This window comes from Phyllostomus discolor, chromosome 13 (assembly GCF_004126475.2).
Source record: "Phyllostomus discolor isolate MPI-MPIP mPhyDis1 chromosome 13, mPhyDis1.pri.v3, whole genome shotgun sequence".
Lineage (NCBI taxonomy): Eukaryota > Metazoa > Chordata > Mammalia > Chiroptera > Phyllostomidae > Phyllostomus > Phyllostomus discolor.
The window spans coordinates 8,996,365-9,012,966 of record NC_040915.2 but is presented as its reverse complement, the minus strand read 5'-3'; the positions used below and the strand labels follow the sequence as shown (position 1 = coordinate 9,012,966).

Here is a 16,602-nt window from a genome sequence, read left to right as displayed (position 1 = left end):
CAGCGTGGTGCACACCCTGGGTCTGGTCCCATCCGGCTCCCACACAGACAGAGGGAGGCCAGTGGTCACAAGGACAGGCAGGTGGCCCGTGTGAATTTCCAACACGCCCCTCTTGAGGTGCAAATCCAACCCTCTGCTGCCTTGCCCACCACAGCACAGGGGCAGAGTCAGAATGTTACTGGGCCTCTGAGATGCCATCTGCCACCTCCACATCTGGGTGGCAAATGACAGTAATGACCAGCCAGAGACGGGACGGAGCACCAACAGTGGCAGTACCATGAGCACTCGGTGGATGAGGAGCCTGTTCGCGGCCTCTCATCAAAGCCTCCCAGGCCCCCGCAAAGTGAACATTAGCATTCCTGCTCTCTCTGAGGCAGCTTGGATCAGAGAGGGGAAGAGACCTGCCCAGGCCACACAGCAGGGGCCTGGCAGAACCAGGATCCAAAGCCAGGAACGGGTAACCAAAGCTGACTCGTGCATCCTGGTCTGCCGCCTCCCAGAGGCCTGCGGAGAGGCACCATCCCATTTCCCAGAGGAGGAAGGGCCTTCTGCAGTGCCGTGGAGCCGGCGAGGCACGCCTGGGCTTCCCGGTGGGGACCGGGGACCCCACTGAAGCCTGGGCAGACACAGGGGCCAGTCCCACTCTGCTCCTCCACAGGCTGGGGACTGGCCGGGGTCTTCCTGTAATTAGTGGGCTCTCGTTAAGACCCAGTCGCGCCGCCCTTGGGCCAGGACTTGTTTGTGTTCCCGTGCAGAGGCCCTCGCAGGAAGGCCAGGCCCACGTGCGCAGCCCCATAAATCCAGCCGGCGTCGCTCATTACAACGTTCCGCTTCACAACTCCGCCAGGCCCAGCCCGCCCGGGCCTCGCCGGCCCGGCCGCCTCCCCACAGCCGGGCCTGGCTGCCCCGGGCCGCAGACATGAGCTCATCCAGCACGCGGCGTGTGAGGAAGTGGCCGGGCGGCACTCTCGGCAGCAAGGGGACAATGTGCCTATTAAGGCTGTCAGCTGTCAGCCCCCCACCAGCACACCCTGCCCCGCAGAGGCAGAGCCACCCCCCTCCGGGCCTGTCCACCTCCAGTCCACGTGGGTGTGCCCCACAGGGGTGCCTTGTCCTCCTGGAGTGGCCACAGCAAATCCAAGGGACACAGGGAGGACATGGGTGGTGGGAGAATCAGCCTTAGAGACAGCCAGCCCCTGAGCACTGTCCTGGCTCCCGGAGGACTGGCCAGGGCCCCGTGGGGTCTGGGCAGGCCCCTTGAGCCCCTGGAGCCTTCATTCCCACAGCGGAAAAGTGGGCGGCTACCCCCTGCCCTGGCTACCCACTGCCGGGGACAAACAACAGGACAGAGGCAGGGGTCTCATAATCAGGGAAGCACCACGGAGGTGGCCGGACAGAGAGGGGCCGGGGCCAAAAGAGCCCTGGTCTGCAGCCTGTGACCTTGACTTTGGCATTGTGTCAGTGTGGAACCTGGCTGGTCCTTTGTTTGGGGGTCTGAGGGATGGGTAGGAAATGCAGAGCTAGGCAAGTCACCCCACTTCTTGAGGGTGTCTGTCTCCTGGTCTGTACAACAGAGCTGGCAGCACAGTGCTGGGGAGAGATGCTTGATAACCGTGAGGTCTCCCTTTCTGTTGCTCTGATTCCCATGGAGGTTGGAAGCCATGGGCCTGTCATAACTGAAGTCCAGCGATGGTCAGTGTCAGCAAGTAGCCAGCTCTTCTCCATACTGGCCAAGTTCAAGGAAACCCGGCTAGACGGTGAGCAGTCCCATGAGCCACTCCAGTGCAGCCTTCGTTGTGGATGGCTGAGGGCGCTGGAGTCACAGGCGGCCCCTCTGTCTAGGGCCCCCACAGCTCAGAGAGGAGCAGGCGATGTCCGGTTGGGAGAGAAGCTTCTAGAACTCTGCTGTCCTACATGACAGCCATTAGCCACAGGTGGCTATTTAAATTAAAATTAAATACAACTAAAAATTTAGTTTCTCATTTTCCCTAGTTCCATCCGAAGGGCTCAGTAGCCACATGGGGCTAAAGGCTGCGGTGTCGGCACCTTTGTTGAACACCAGTCGGTGGAGCCCTTCGGAGAGACCACCAGCTCCACATCCCATTCAATTTAGCTGTGGAGCCAAAGCCATGGGCAGGGCGGTTCCCCAGCAAATGCTTCTATGCTCCCAATAGTGACAATGGCCATGGCTGATGTGCATGACAGTGGACAGAATGACCCGTGGAGCAGACGTTTCTGTGTTCCTGGCCCTGCTCTGGGGGCTTCCCATTCATTAGCATATTTAGCTCCTCCTCTCCAGTACTCTGCAGTTAGTGACCAGATGGTCTCCAGGAGCCTGGGGAGCTCCAGCAAGATGGGAGGGGGAGCACCACCAGCTCCGACGTCAAAGCCAGCTTGCCACTCAGGTGCAGAGCTCGGCCTGTCCTCATCCCGTGCTCTGACGGATGTGCACCCAGAGGGGTGATGGTGCTGCCCAAAAAAGCCTTTCATTTGGCTTTGAACACTCCCCCTTGGACATGACTGACCCGGACTGGGGCTCACTCGAATCCGTGGTTGCCGTGTGGGATTACAGGCTGCTGCTGGCCACCAGGGCTGCCCGGGTCCCACTCCCTGGCCCCCTAGGCCAGGAGCCGTAGGGGAGACAACGGGTGGAGGCCACAGCTGTGATGCCAAACCCCTTCAGAAGGAGCCCGGCCCCTGTAGGGGTCAGGTCAGCACGGGACATTGGCTGTCAGGTGGATGCCCCAGTGAGTGCCTAGGTGCAGGAGCAGCCCTGTGCTCCTGCTCAAAGCCACACCCACGGCCCCCAGCGGGGTTCAGTGAGTGTGGCGGGGTGAGCACGCCAGGCCCTTGGAGAGAACTCCTTGGCCCCTCATCCACTCACCCCAGATGCGGTTTCCCAGAGCCGGCACACTGCCCCCACCCCAGGGCTTGCTCACAGGGCACAGTGCCTGAGCACCAGCTCACTCTTTGAAGGGAGCCTTTTCCTTGGACAAGGCACACCAAGGGCTCTGGGGCTCCAAAGGCCAGCTCCAGGGGCCCTCCTCCCCAGCAGGGTCTCCCCTCCTCTCCCTCTCCCCCACAGGCCACCCAGGACCGGAGTCACCAGAAAGGACTGCTGAGCTCACTTGGCCACATACTGGGGACCTGGGACACTTCCTCTCGTTGGTCCCACTTGTTTAGAGACCTCCGGCTCTCATGCACCTCCATGGGCCCGGGGAATTCTTTCTAGGGAAGGGGAACGCTATTGATCTCACAGCCCTGGGGCCACGCAGGCCAGCCAGCCATCCTTCACCAGGGACTCACCAAAACAGCCTGTGGACCTCGGGCAGCCCTGCCTCCAGAAGCCTTTGCCTGCTGGCGCAAGTCCACCGCGGTCATGCCGGCCAAGCCGGAGTGCCAGGCTCCAAGCCGAAGCCACATCCTACTGGGCTCACACCTCCGGGCTGACAGGGAAGGACAGACTGCGCCCGCCCCCAGGCCCCATTGTACGTTTGTCTCGCTGAAGCCCTAGGACTCCAGTTTAAGAGCCTTTTTATAGACTCCTATAAAGGAGAAAGTGAACTTGTAACATGTTTACACTCCGCTAAGTCAATACGCGTAAAAGGGACAGCAGCTGAGTGTCCTCTGCCGTGATGTGGCCCGGCAGGGCTGGAGGGTGGCGCCGGTGCCAGCCCAGCTCCCGCGGACTCCTGTGGCCGCCGCTTATCACCTGTGGGTCTGGAGCAGGGGGCCAGGTGGCAGGTGCCTGTCCACCAGGGCCATGCCTGGGCACCAGTGAGGCCAGAAAGTCCTCCCCTGGCTGAGCCAATGGGTGGCTCCTGCCCTCACTCAGCCGAGACAGCCCCCCAGCCACACGGGTTTCATGGGAAGATTGAGAGGAGGGAAAAAGCGGAAGCTGTAAAGTTTTACTAGGAATTCCCAACCATCCTCCTTTGGCCCCAACACTCATGCTGCCCTTCACTTTTAAGACAGCGTCCTTTCTGCTCTGCACTTACCCCATAATTCTAAGCAACACAGTGTCCACCTCCAGGATCCAGATCCGGGCTCAAACTGCAGAGGTGCCTGCCCACCCAGGAGGAAGAGGCGGAGCCGCTCAGGCAGCCCACAGGGGGCTCTCCTGCCCAGCCTCGCCCTGGAACAGGCCCCGAGGATGCCACCTGCCTGGCTGCCTTCCTGCCAAGGTCTTGGAGCCAAGCTTTCTGCCTGGGCCGTGACAGGCTCCTCAGGGTCAGGTTTGCAGACATCGCACACTGCCCTCTCTTCGTTCCTCATTTGTACCAAGTGCCTACTATGTGCAAAGCACAGACGAGTGATGCTCACATCAGTCACTACTGATCGGACGCTTGGTGGGCCTTGAGAAAGTGGTTAAGAAAGCAGACAAGTGAATCAGTATCCGGGTTCGAGTCCCAGCTGTGCCACTTACTAGCTGTGATCTTCAGTGGGTCACTTAGTTTCCCTGAGTCTGTCACTTATCTACAGAAGAGAAACAGTTATATCTCCCCCCCCCCCCCACGAGCACACACACACGCGCACACACGCTGTGAGGTTGCTGTGAGGTTAAACCGCACGGCACACACGCCCAGCTGGTGTACAGTGAGTACGCAGGAAACAGTAGCCTAGAGCTCCAGCAACTCGGAGGAAGATATTCTTTTTTTTTAAAAAAAAAAAAACAAGCACACTGAGAAAGTTAAATGCTTTACCCAAAGTCACATGGAAGAGACAGAACTGAGTTCAAATCCCAGATTTCAGATTCCAAAGCCCACAGCCCCAAAGGCTATTACACAAAACTCCCCAAGCTTGGGAGCAAAGCAGACCCCTAAATCAGTGAGAAAAGCTCAGTGTCAAGAAACTTACCTAAGATTGTGCAACCAGCAAATCTCCAAAGGAATTATTTTAACTTCAGCATCATGGTTTAGGGCCGTTTCTCAGTTTGAGCTGGTGACAGCAGAGAGGGGTGGTAATATAATGTCTTCAGGGCTCTGGGGAGTCGGTCTAGGGCACGTGGCCAACTCAGTATCTGCAGGCAACTGCTCGTGGCCCGAGTGCCAGGCCTGCGGCACCGTAGCCCACAGAGGGCCTGGCTGTGCACCCAGGGCGGGGGCGGGCCAGGGGGTGTGGGGGGGTGGCAGTACAGGCAGGAGTAGAGGCTGCCTGGCATCCCCTTCAAACAGCCAGCATCACCCAGCCACTTCCTGGTCTGGAATCAACTGGAAAATGGATATCGCTTTGCAAATTCTGAAGGCTTCTCTGCTAACCACCTTCATGGAGTTCTTACTTTCTAGGAGAATTTTGTGGAATCACTCATGAAATAGTTTCCCCATTTCTGAATGGATCAAGAACTCCTCTGTGTGAAGCACAGGCCAGGGGTGATGTTCAAGCCCAGAATCAACCAGTCAACCAGTGGCACAAGCCAGAGGTGCATGGACCGGGGCTGGGGGGAACTCCCGGGGGGTGGGTGAGGAAACCAGGGCCCAGGTGCAGAGGAGCTGCTCAAGAGCCAGTCATGGGCCTCGTGTCGCTGCCAGGAAGGTGAGCATCCCTATCTCCATCTGCCTGCCTTCCTGTCTTTGCCTCATCCTCCTTTGTAACAGCCTTGAAATGCCCATACCCCACAGCAATTGTGCTGAATTCCTCTTTGGATGAAGAGCTGATTTGTTTCTCTAGTTAAAAGGCCTGAGGACACGTGGATCAATCGGGCTCGGGAAGGAGGCCCGCCACAGGCAAAGGCTGGCCTGTTCACGGAAGATTCCTGAGGCCTTAAAACAAGCAAAACACACCAGAGCCAACTGCGCCACGGTCCCCCATCCGTCACCACGGCCTGACAGCTCCTCTCAACAAAGCCAGTTGCCAATTGCACGCTCTCGTCTTGCAGATGGGGTGACGGTGTTAGTATAGTGCGTGCTCTCTACACCAAAGCCAAAGGTATTTCTGAGGAAAGTTCACAAGTGCCACCGCTGTTCCGGCTTTCTATTCAGAGCAGGCTTGCACCCTCCCCCTTTATTCACCTGTTTGCCCTGCTCTGCCACCCAGACACCCTTCTCCCAGGGCCGGAGGGCCGTCACCTTGCCAATCCTGGCATCTTGGTTTCTACACTGATGCCTGGGTTACTGGGCACTTTTGACTGGTTTTTCCTCTCACCGATCAGAGCAGGGCCGACGCAGCCAGCACCGTGGACTCTGGTGGCCCTACGGCAGCAACGACAACAGCCACCGCTGGGTGGGGGTGGGAAGACCAAGTCTAGGCCTGTGTGATAAAGCTGCCATGATCTGTGGGAATGCACACTGATTTTAAAAACATACCTGAGGACCCTGGGCCAGGTGAATTCTGGCTGGTGGACATTTGGGAGTCACTCAACAATATAGCAGTTCATCCCTCTGCTGAGGGTGGAGTACGGCCTCACAGCCACACTTCCATCCACACACACACCTGTTTCTTAGTCCCAAGTGCCACACTTGAGCCTCGAGGAGACAGCGTGTTCGCTGCCCCTCCAGCCCCAGTCTTACCGTAGCCCTGGGCCCTTGCACAGCACCCACTGAAAAGGCTTCCTTGTCCGCTCTGTTGGAATCTCTACAACCATCATGAAGAGGGACAGGGGGAAGCCCCAGAAAGCCCTGCCCACTGATGCCCACAATCAGTTTGTGCACAAATGCTCAGACCTGACTGTGCAGAAGGACACAGGCAGCCTGGCCTGCTCGCAGGCCCGCCTGCTTTCTGAAAATGCAACAGAGACACGCAGAGAGAAAGAAGGCAGGACCACACAAAACAGATGGAAAGAAACTTTTACAAAGCAACCTGTGACTGCTCGGAGCAGGGACAAACCACCACATATCTGAGGGGCTCCGAATTATAGCACGTGACAAGCAAGGCCTGTGCATCATCCCATGCAAACACATTTCTATAAACTTAACATTTTAAAAAAAATTTTCGTGTGCTTCCTCCTTCCTCTTGAAGGGTGTTTGCTAGTTTCTGTTCTGAAAGAGCTGTGTTTAAGACCAGCCTTTTGCAGATGACACTTTATTGGGGCTCACGACTCACATCAGTCTTCTCTGGGCCTGGTTTAGGAAATAATGCAGGAAGGGTATTCAAGTAGAACCTGAAGACATTTCATGACTGCCTCCGGTGTGGCATTCATTTTTCACCACTCGTGAGCTGACGGCCATTTATGACAGAGTCCGGGAGTCAGAAGGATCCACCACGGCCCAACGAGAAGAACTGTTGGGGAGTTTCATTAACAAGGATCAGGGACTCCGGCCAAGATGGAGGTGTAGGTGGACACATTGTGCCTCCTTGCACAACCAAAATTAAGGACAACAAAAATTTAGAAACAAAAAAACAACCAGAACAGACAGAAAACTGAACTGTACAGTGTACGGAAGTCCAACAACCATTCATCCAGACTGGTAAGAGGGGTGGAGTCAGAGGCCTGAGGAGGCCTGTGACAGGAAAAAGCGGTGGCTGCCAGATCCCGGGCCCGGGCGTGGGGAGGCAACAAACAGACCCAGTGAGGTGTGCAAGGTAGCTGGCTGTACGTAGTCACACATTCTCACGCAGAGAAACCAGGTGAAAACCAGCAGCAGGACAGACCGTGCTACCCAGGGCCCCCGAGCTGGGAAATAAAGCCTAAAAGCACTGATTAAAAACACTTGTGGGGGTTGAGGTGCCAGAAGAGACTCCCAGCCTCACAGGAGAGTTCGTTGGAGAGACCCACAGGGTCCTAGAATGTACACAAGCCCACCCACCCAGGAGCCAGCACCAGAAGGGCCCAATTTGCTTGTGGGAAGCAGCAGAGGGGACTGAAATCCGACAGAGAGAGGAGCAAGTGCCATTGTTCCCTCTTGGACCCCGCCCCCACATACAACATCACAACCCAGCAACTGGGTTGCCCCGCCCTGGTGAACACCTACGGCTCTGGCCCTCACTACATAACAGGCGAGATCAGACCAAAAAAAAAAGAGAGAGAGAGAGAGACAGCTCAAATGGAAGAACAAATGAAAGCTCCAAAGCCAATACTTTTAAGCAACCAAGAGATAGCTAGCCTATCAGATGCACAATTCAAAGCACTGGTAATCAGGATGCTCACAGAATGGGTTGATTTTGGTCTCAAATTAGATGAAAAAAAATGAAGGCTATGCTAAGAGAAATGAAGAAAAATGCACAGGGAACCAACAATGATGGAAACAAAATTGGGTCTCACATCAGTGGAGTGGACCAGAAGGAAGAAAAAAACATACAATCAGAAAAGAATGAAGAAATAAGAATTTTTAAAAAAATGAGGAGAGGCTTAGGAACCTCCAGAACATCTTGAAACATTCCAACATCCAAATTATAGGGGTACCAGAAGCAGAAGAGGAAGAGCAACAAATTGAAAACTTATTTGAACAAATAATAAAGGAGAACTTCCCCAATCTGGCAAAGGAAACAGACTTCCAGGAAGTCCAGGAAGCTCAGAGAGTCCCAAAGAAATTGGACCCAAGGAGGAACACACCAAGGCACATCATAATTACATTAGCCAAGATTAAAATTAAGGAGAGAATTCTAGAAGCAGCAAGAGATAAGGAGACAGCCACCTACAAAGGAGTTCCCATCAGATTTCTCAAAAGAGACCTTGCAGGCAAGAAGGGGCTGGAAAGAAGTATTCCAAGTCATGAAAGGCAAGGACCTACATCCAAGATTGCTCTATCCAGCAAAGCTTTCATTTAGAATGGAAGGGCAGATTAAGTGCTTCTCAAATAAGGTCAAATTAAAGGAATTCATCATCACCAAGCCCTTATTATATGAAATGTTAAAGAGACTTATCTAAGAAAAAGAAGATAAAAAATATGAACAGTAAAAAAGATAGCAAACTCACAGTTATTAACAACCACACCTAAAACAAAAGCAAACAACTAGAACAGGGACAGAACCACAGAAATGTAGATCACATGGAGGGTTAACAACAGGGGAGTGGGAGGAGGAGAGGGGGAAAAAGTACAGAGAATAAGTAGCATAGATAGTAGGTAGAAAATAAGCAGGGGGAGGGCAAGAATAGTATGGGAAATGTAGAAGCTAAAGAACTTATGACACATGGACATGAACTAAAGGGGAGGAATGTGGGTGGGAGGGGATGTGCAGGGGGAAGGGGAGTGAAGGGGAAAATGGGACAACCGTAATAGCATAATCAATAACATATATTAAAAAAAGAAAAAAACAAGGATCAAATTCATGCCTTAGTAATGGAGAAGACACCACCTCAGTATGATCTTCTGTGAAACGTAGACACCTTTGGGCCTTTTTAAATTCTCTTGAGCATTTTTAAATAGAAATAAAGTCTGGCTTTAATTTTTTTATTTTTTGATTCCAGTTTTGTTTTGTTTTTTACTTTTTAATGTGAAACAGTTTTAATTTGTTAGTTTGGCCTGAATTCATTATTATAATGACTGCAAAACAGAGATTTTTCTTGCCCTATTACTCCTGATCAGCTGACATTCTACTATAATGAGGGGCTTTCTCCTCTCCCTCATTTACTTATTTAAACCAGAGTGGATCGTAGGTCTCTGTTTAGTGGGCTTTAACCCATTACTATCAATACATGCTCTGATGCTCAACTGTCCCGGCTGCACCAGTGGGAGCCCCTTCAAGCTGGCTTTGGGCCCCTGGTAGTGGAAAACGCTATTTGAAACCAGCACCCGAGCAACTTGGTGCACTGTCTGCTACACAGGTGTCATCACTTCTCAGCCCTCCTAATGGAAAGAGCTGAGCAATATTTGTGTCACATTTACATACATGCTAATTTCTATTTATCTGTACTGAAAAGCGCGGTTTACACCAACATCCCCAATTCCAGTCCAACAGGAACCGGCCTCTAGCTTTCCCCCTTCCTTATCTGTAACTCTGTCCTCTAATAGTGAGAGAACCAGCCTCTGTGTCCTCCCTACAGGTTCTTATCGGCTCAGTCCCCTGTGTAGGACCAAGTTCTCCACCCTCCGAGGCCGCCACCACACCCAGCCGCCTCTCTCGCATGGCCTTTGACCTCTGCCAGGCAGCATCTCATGTTGGAGCCGCGTGAATGCTTCTTTCATGCCAGCCCACTTCCCGGTGTCCATTTGTAGCCATTCCCATCTCCTGTCTCTGCAGATTTGTCTCTTTTGGAACTTTTACATACAGGGAATTTCATAACCTATTGTCCCTTTTGTCCCTGACATATCACTGTCATGATGTCTGAGGGCTCATCGTGTTGGAACATGTACCAGTAGTTCCTTCCTCTTTATCACTGCACAGTGCTCCACTGAAAGATACAGCACGCTCTGTCTATCCATGAACCAGCTGCAGGACATTTGGACTGTTGCAGGCTCCAGGCTATTGCGTATCACACTGATATGAACATTTGCGTACAAGTCTTTGGGTGGACACACACCTAAATGTGTTCCGGGTAGTGTAGTAGGGGGAATGAAGGCTCCCCAACATGCCCGACTTGCTCATCGGCTGACTTTAAGAAAACCAGACCACTCTGGGTGACTTCACATTGCAACACCACCCTAACCCCCAGAACCCATGAACGTGCTGTGCTACGTGGCTGCAGATGGAAACAAGGTTGCAAACCAGCTGATGTTAAGGCTGCAGATGGAAACAAGGTTGCAAACCAGCTGATGTTAAGGCTGCAGATGGAAACAAGGTTGCAAACCAGCTGATGTTAAGAATGCGAGATTATCTGGGATTACCTGAGGAGCCCCCGCACACTCACAAGGATCCTTAGAAGCGGAAGGGGCAGAAGAGGGGGACAGAGTGATCCGCTGTGAGGACTCAGCCGTCTGTTGCCAGCTTTGAACATGGAGGAAAAAAGCACAGGAACCAAGGAATCATGGGCCGCTTCTAGGAGCTAGAAGTTTCTCCTTTAAAGCGTCCTGGGGGGAGTGCACCTGCTGACACCTCAACTTTAGCCCAGCAACACCTGCCGGACCTCTAACCTCCCAAACTGTAAACTAATCCGTCTGTGTTGTTTTCAGCCATGAAGTTTGCGATGACTCGTTACAGCAGACACCTAAGAGTGGCTCTTGTCTGAATAATAAGTTTATATTTAACCTTGTAAGAAACTGCTGAGTTCTTTTCCAAAGTGGCTGTACCATTTTACATTCTTATCGGAAATGTACGATTTTGGTCAGTACCTAGAGCCCTGAGGGGGTTGTTTATGACAAGTGCGTCTGGTTTCACTGAAGGAGAAGAAGTGCCAGGCTTCTCACCCCAGCACACCAACAGCCGGGGAGCTGCTGCAGGCGGAAGGCAGGAGGGAAACAGGGAAGAAGGGGGAAAAGTCAAATAATTTTAATTGACTCACTGGCAATACTACAGGACCGTGGACTCCAGGGGCTCAAACCTCTACCGCACTTCTTATCAGCTGTGTGATTTGGGGCACGGTGTGTCACTATAAAACAGAATAAATATCTGTCTCCTAGGTTTGTAATGAGGATTAAACAAGACCTACAGGAAAAACACACATCCGGTGCTTGGCTCTAACAGCTATCCTTGTTGCTAATGTTTGCAATGTCCAAGTCAACAAGGTTAAATGTTGTCTGCTCCACTTATTTAAGAAGATAGAAGGATGTGTAATTAATTGCAGAAAAACACAGGAGGTGGGTTCATAGAAATATAAACCCTCATCTTGGTTGGAATATTTGGCAAGTCACTCCCAGATCTCAGAAACCTAAAATTTAGCTGCGGCCCTGGCTGGTGTGGCTCAGTTGGCTGGAGCATCGTCCCATACACTGAAAGGTCACGGGTTCTATTCCCAGTCAGGGCACATGCCTGGGTTGTGGGTTCGATCCCTGGTTGGGGGGCCTATAAGAGGCAACCCGTCAATGTTTCTCTTTCTCTCTCTTCCCTCCCCTCCTCTCTCTAAAAGCAATGAGAAAATGTCCTCAGGTGAAGATAAAAAAGATTAAAACTTAGCTACAAAAATGTGCAGATCACCTGTTGCCCACACACCACCATGTTCTCCCATGAGTCACAACTACATACATCTGTACAAGATTCTATACATTTCAGCACCGTTTCAGCATCTATTTACGTGGGGTCTTCAAAACAGCCCAGTGAGTAGACAGAAGAGGAATCATCATGTTTGACAGACTAAGGAAACTGAGGCACGTGCCGTCAAAGGGTTCACTCACACTCCATGGAGAGATGGCAGCCAGCTGCTGCTGCTTCCTCCTCTGTGGCACATGCCCCTGGCTTCCAGCCGTGGGCGTGTCCCCACCCTCCTGCTGACATCGCTCACTCACAGACGTGGAAGGGATTAGGGTTGATCACATCCAGAGATGCTAGTAACACTGCCAATGGCCGTGAGCACACGCTGATTTCATTATGATCCTGCTCATCGCACTGGGAACCACCATGCATGGCTTGGTGAAGAGTCAGAACTCCACTACAGAGTTGCATTGGCATTTGTCCTGAGCCCATTGGCATTTTTTTTAAGAGATTTTATTTATTTATCTTTAGAGAGGGAAGGGAGGGAGATAGAGAGAGAGAGAGAAACATCAATGTGCGGTTGCTGGGGGTTATGGCCTGTAACCCAGGCATGTACCCTGGCTGGGAATCGAACCTGCGACACTTTGGTTCGCAGCCCGAGCTCAATCCACTGAGCTACGCCTACCAGGGCTCCATTGGCATTTTTAATGCATTGGTGGGAATGGAAATGAGTTGAGGCACCCAAGGCCGATTACACAGGGCACGTCAAACACCCCAGAGCCCTGCCTATATCCCCCTACCCCCACCCCAGCCTCCAAGGGCAAACCCTGCTGAAGGCCTGTTTCCCTCCTCACATGCCCTTTGATGCCCGCCATCTCAGACAAACCTTCCAAGTCTCATGACACAAGTCCTGTCCTTCCTCCAGTTCACAGATGAGAAAGCAGAGGCTCAGAGAGGTTACCTGACTTGCCTAAGTCACACAGCTAGCGGACGGTGAAGCCGGGCTCAGACTCCAGTCACTGGGGCTCAGGACTCCATGAGCCCCTCCGTCCCCCCAGCACCCCTTGCCATAGAGACCCCAACCCTCCCTTGGTCACCACACACTCTGACCTGGGGAATTCAGCCTACAGGGTGGGCAGCTGCCCAGCCCTGCGAAGGGGCGTGCTTGTCAGCCTGCCCCAGGCCATTTCTGTGTAGCCTCTGCCCTCCAGGCTCATGGACAAGGTCAGTTTCTGACCCGAGGCCCTCAAAACAAAGAGCACTTGGAGGCAGAAGCCTTTCTCACAGAAGAGCGAGGTTTGAGGACCTTGTTGAACTTGTAGGTTTTGCTGTTGTTATTATTGTTGATCATTCCATTTTGGTTTTTGGATTTGCTGCTCTGGGGAAAGCTCACCCATTAAAAGAGGAGTGCACTGTTCTCTTGGGTCAAGTCTTCAACTTTGTTGCAGGGTCCGGGGGAAGGTGCAGAAACCGGAAAGTGATGTGGAGCCTGTGTCAAACCCAAGGCAGAACATGAAGAGCTGCACATGCCTTGTGGATCTGTCTGTCTGTCTGGCTGGCTGGCTGGCTCATCATCCCCTCCCCCCCATGCACAAGGGTATATGACCAAAGTTTACATTCCAGCCCTGAAGGGCACTTCCTCATGGCTCCGCTCCAAAAGCCTAGAGGGGCAGACACAGCAACATCTGAGTAGATGGGGTCACACCTGCATGTCCCCAGGATGCCAGTGAGGGCAGGGCATGTCACAGGAAAACCGGAAAGGGGGGGTCATACCTGCAGCTCCCTGTCTCTTGTGGGTTCGGGCTGCTCCCCACATTTTCTGGGGGCAGGAGGTGTCAGGAAGATGGAGAAGGGGAGTGAACGAGACTCGCCAATCTACCTTAGAAGAAGGGGTGCTCAGACTCACCCACAGTTCTCACCGTGGCCAGCTCCATGCAGGCAGCGTGCAGGAGCCAGGGCTGGCGTTAGCACCGCACTCGGCTGTTTCCCAGACCATTTCACACACATTCTCTCGGCGACATGCATGGCACCCCTATTTGGCAGAGCAGATAGCATGCCCATTTTCCAGATGAGAAAACTGATTTCCAAAAGTGACTTGCCTGGGTCTCAGAGCAAGACCTAGCAAGACCAGGCTGGGGACTCCAGAGTGAGACAGGCAGGTAGACTGCCCTGCCCGTCCCCTCAGCACTGGGACAGCCCTCCCGATGTTCCCAGGGTAACCCCCCGAGACAGGCCACGACTCGTGCCCCAGCCCCACCACTCTCTAGCTGGGGGGCTTCGCCTCCCTGTGCCTGATGGAACGGAATGAGACCAAGCGTGAGCTGTGCTCTTCCCAGCACCTGCAAGTGTGGCACCAATGGTGTCCTCATCTTCCGATGGGGCCTGGTGCCCTGCCCGGGCTCACCACAGGGGCTCAGGACCCTCGCTTGGATGGGCCAGGGTCCCGGTGAGTGAGCTGATTCCTTCCCTGCCCTGACCCCCCAGGAAGAGACCAGGGTCTGCAGGGCAGGGAGGGGCCCACCCAGCAGGGCGGGGCCGCCTCGTGGTGGGGCACTCCCAGCCCTCGCCTTTGTCTGCACCCCTGTAACTGAGAGGCCTGTCTAGACTGAGCGGCTACTGGAAGTAATCCCGGGAAAATCTCCCTGAAACCCGATCCTCACCCTTATCGAGGGCCAGGCCGATTAGCCTGATTGATTGGACAATGGACGCCTGGCCTTAACACAACCTCCATGCGTCTGCCGGGCAGACGGGCTCATGGAGCTACCTGTCGTGCGGGGTCAGCGGCCCAGCCGGGACCCCCAACCTGCTGGAGGAGGGGCTGGGACAACCGGCTTCTCCAGAGCCAGAACGGGAACTCCCAGCACTTCCAGCACCTGGGGCTGCTTTCTGTGACCCCGGTCCGGCTGGGGCTCACGTGCCCCACACCATGAGTGCCGATCACACTGTCATCATCTTCCCCGTTTCACAGGTGACAGCACTGAGCCTAAGCCCCTCGCTCAGGCTCACACAGGGTGCAGAACAGCACCCGCAGCTCCAGGCCGCTTGACCCCGAGGCCGGAGCCCTTCCCCGCTCTGCAGTCCCACCTGCTGGCGCTCACACATCTGTGGTCAGCAGGCCCCAGGCCCCAGCCATTGCTCTGGGTGACCCCAGTGTCCGTCAGTGAAGAAGGCCAGCCGGGGCTCTTCAGTGTAACCTTGGGTGTACACGGGCTCTCTGAGCAGCAAGCAACACCCATGGGCCAGCATTACCACCAAAGGGGCCTCTTTCGTTTGTGCTGAACCAGTGAGTTTGGGAACTGGGTACAGACAAAGCAAAGCCGCCCTGAGCTGGCTCCACCAAGTGCCTCTGGAGCAGGTGTGACGTGCAGGGGGCAGGGCCACCAGCCTCTCTTGGGGCCATCAGGCCAAGAATAGAAGGCCCATCCCCACCACAAATGACCAGTCTGTCACCAAGAGCTGGACACGAGGAAGCGTGGCTGGCACATGTGTGATCCACGTGTGCCAGGAGGGGCCGGGACAGAGGACGGATGGACGAGCCCTTTGTCCCATGACGCAGGCTTGTGAGGCTCCTGGTTCCACCCCATGGGGTCAGAGGGAGTCCTGCTGTCAGAGCAGTCTGGGGCAGGGACGCTCAAGGGAGCCAAGCCTGGTGTCCACCCGCCCCCGCCACTAACCGATATGGCCTTGGGACAGTCACCTGCCCTGTCTGAGCCACATTAATTCCAGTTTACAAGTGAGGATACCAACCCCCACCCCCACTCTGCGCTGAGGGTCACTAGGATTGAAATGAACCCACCTGTGCCCTGCATGCAGGTTAGGCACGGCGGCAGACTTGTCCCCACCCACACACTTATTAACGCTCAGAGTTTGCACAACCTGTAATGAAACGTAACTGTCTGATGGCCGTACACTGTCCTGTCCGGAGACTGACAGCTAAAGCCAAGGACCCAGGAAAGATGCAGACTCCGGCAGGCCCCTCATCGCTTCCCTGGACACTACCACCCGTGTATCCGGAAAGCTATTGTGCCAGGGGCCCACGCCACGGGGGAGGAAACTGAGGCCCAGAGAGATGGCCCTAGGATTCAGCGAAAGGTTCCCATGGAAGCATTATCAGCTTATTAACGAGAGTGGGTAACACTGATCCCCCAGTAATACCTCTTTGCGGGGTTTTGCAACCTGAACACCCAGCTGGGTCCTAATTCGTTTTACCAAATGGCATCTAACGCATTTCTGCCTCTGTGATCTCAAATTGGATAATCCCTGCCCCTCCGGTTTCCTGTTGCCAGGTAACACCTGCGCTCCCAGAGGTCCCTCACCTGCCCTCCACCGTGCCCCTGGGCGGGTCTGACGTCCATTCCTGGCCATCTCACTCTGGCGTCGCCTGCGTCTGTCCAGAGCCAGCCAGACCCTCAGCCCAGGACTGGGCCCCGTTCCCCCTTCTGGAAGGTGGTCCTCAGGTCGTCTTTCCTTTTCTGCCTCAGCCTGCCAGCCCGCCTGCCCAGCAGCAGGGCCTTCATCTCGAATCACCAGCCATCTTCTCCCTGTGACTTTACTTCTAGGTAGGGAAAGGCCGCCCAGTCTGGCCCTCCCTGTGGGATGAGGCCCCTGCCAACCGGGAAAGGGTCTGGCAGAGTCCTGATACCATGAAGCCCTTAGGAGCTG

General features: G+C 54.2%; 1 long non-coding RNA gene across 1 annotated transcript in view; it reads right to left on the bottom strand.

The window, feature by feature from the left end:
* LOC118497868 overlaps positions 1 to 16,602 on the bottom strand; it is a 171,089-nt gene that overhangs the window by 10,470 nt on the left and 144,017 nt on the right. Inside the window, exon 3 of the long non-coding RNA XR_004900379.1 lies at positions 4,858 to 5,020. This is a non-coding gene — a long non-coding RNA (uncharacterized LOC118497868). The remainder of the gene's footprint in view (positions 1 to 4,857; positions 5,021 to 16,602) is intronic.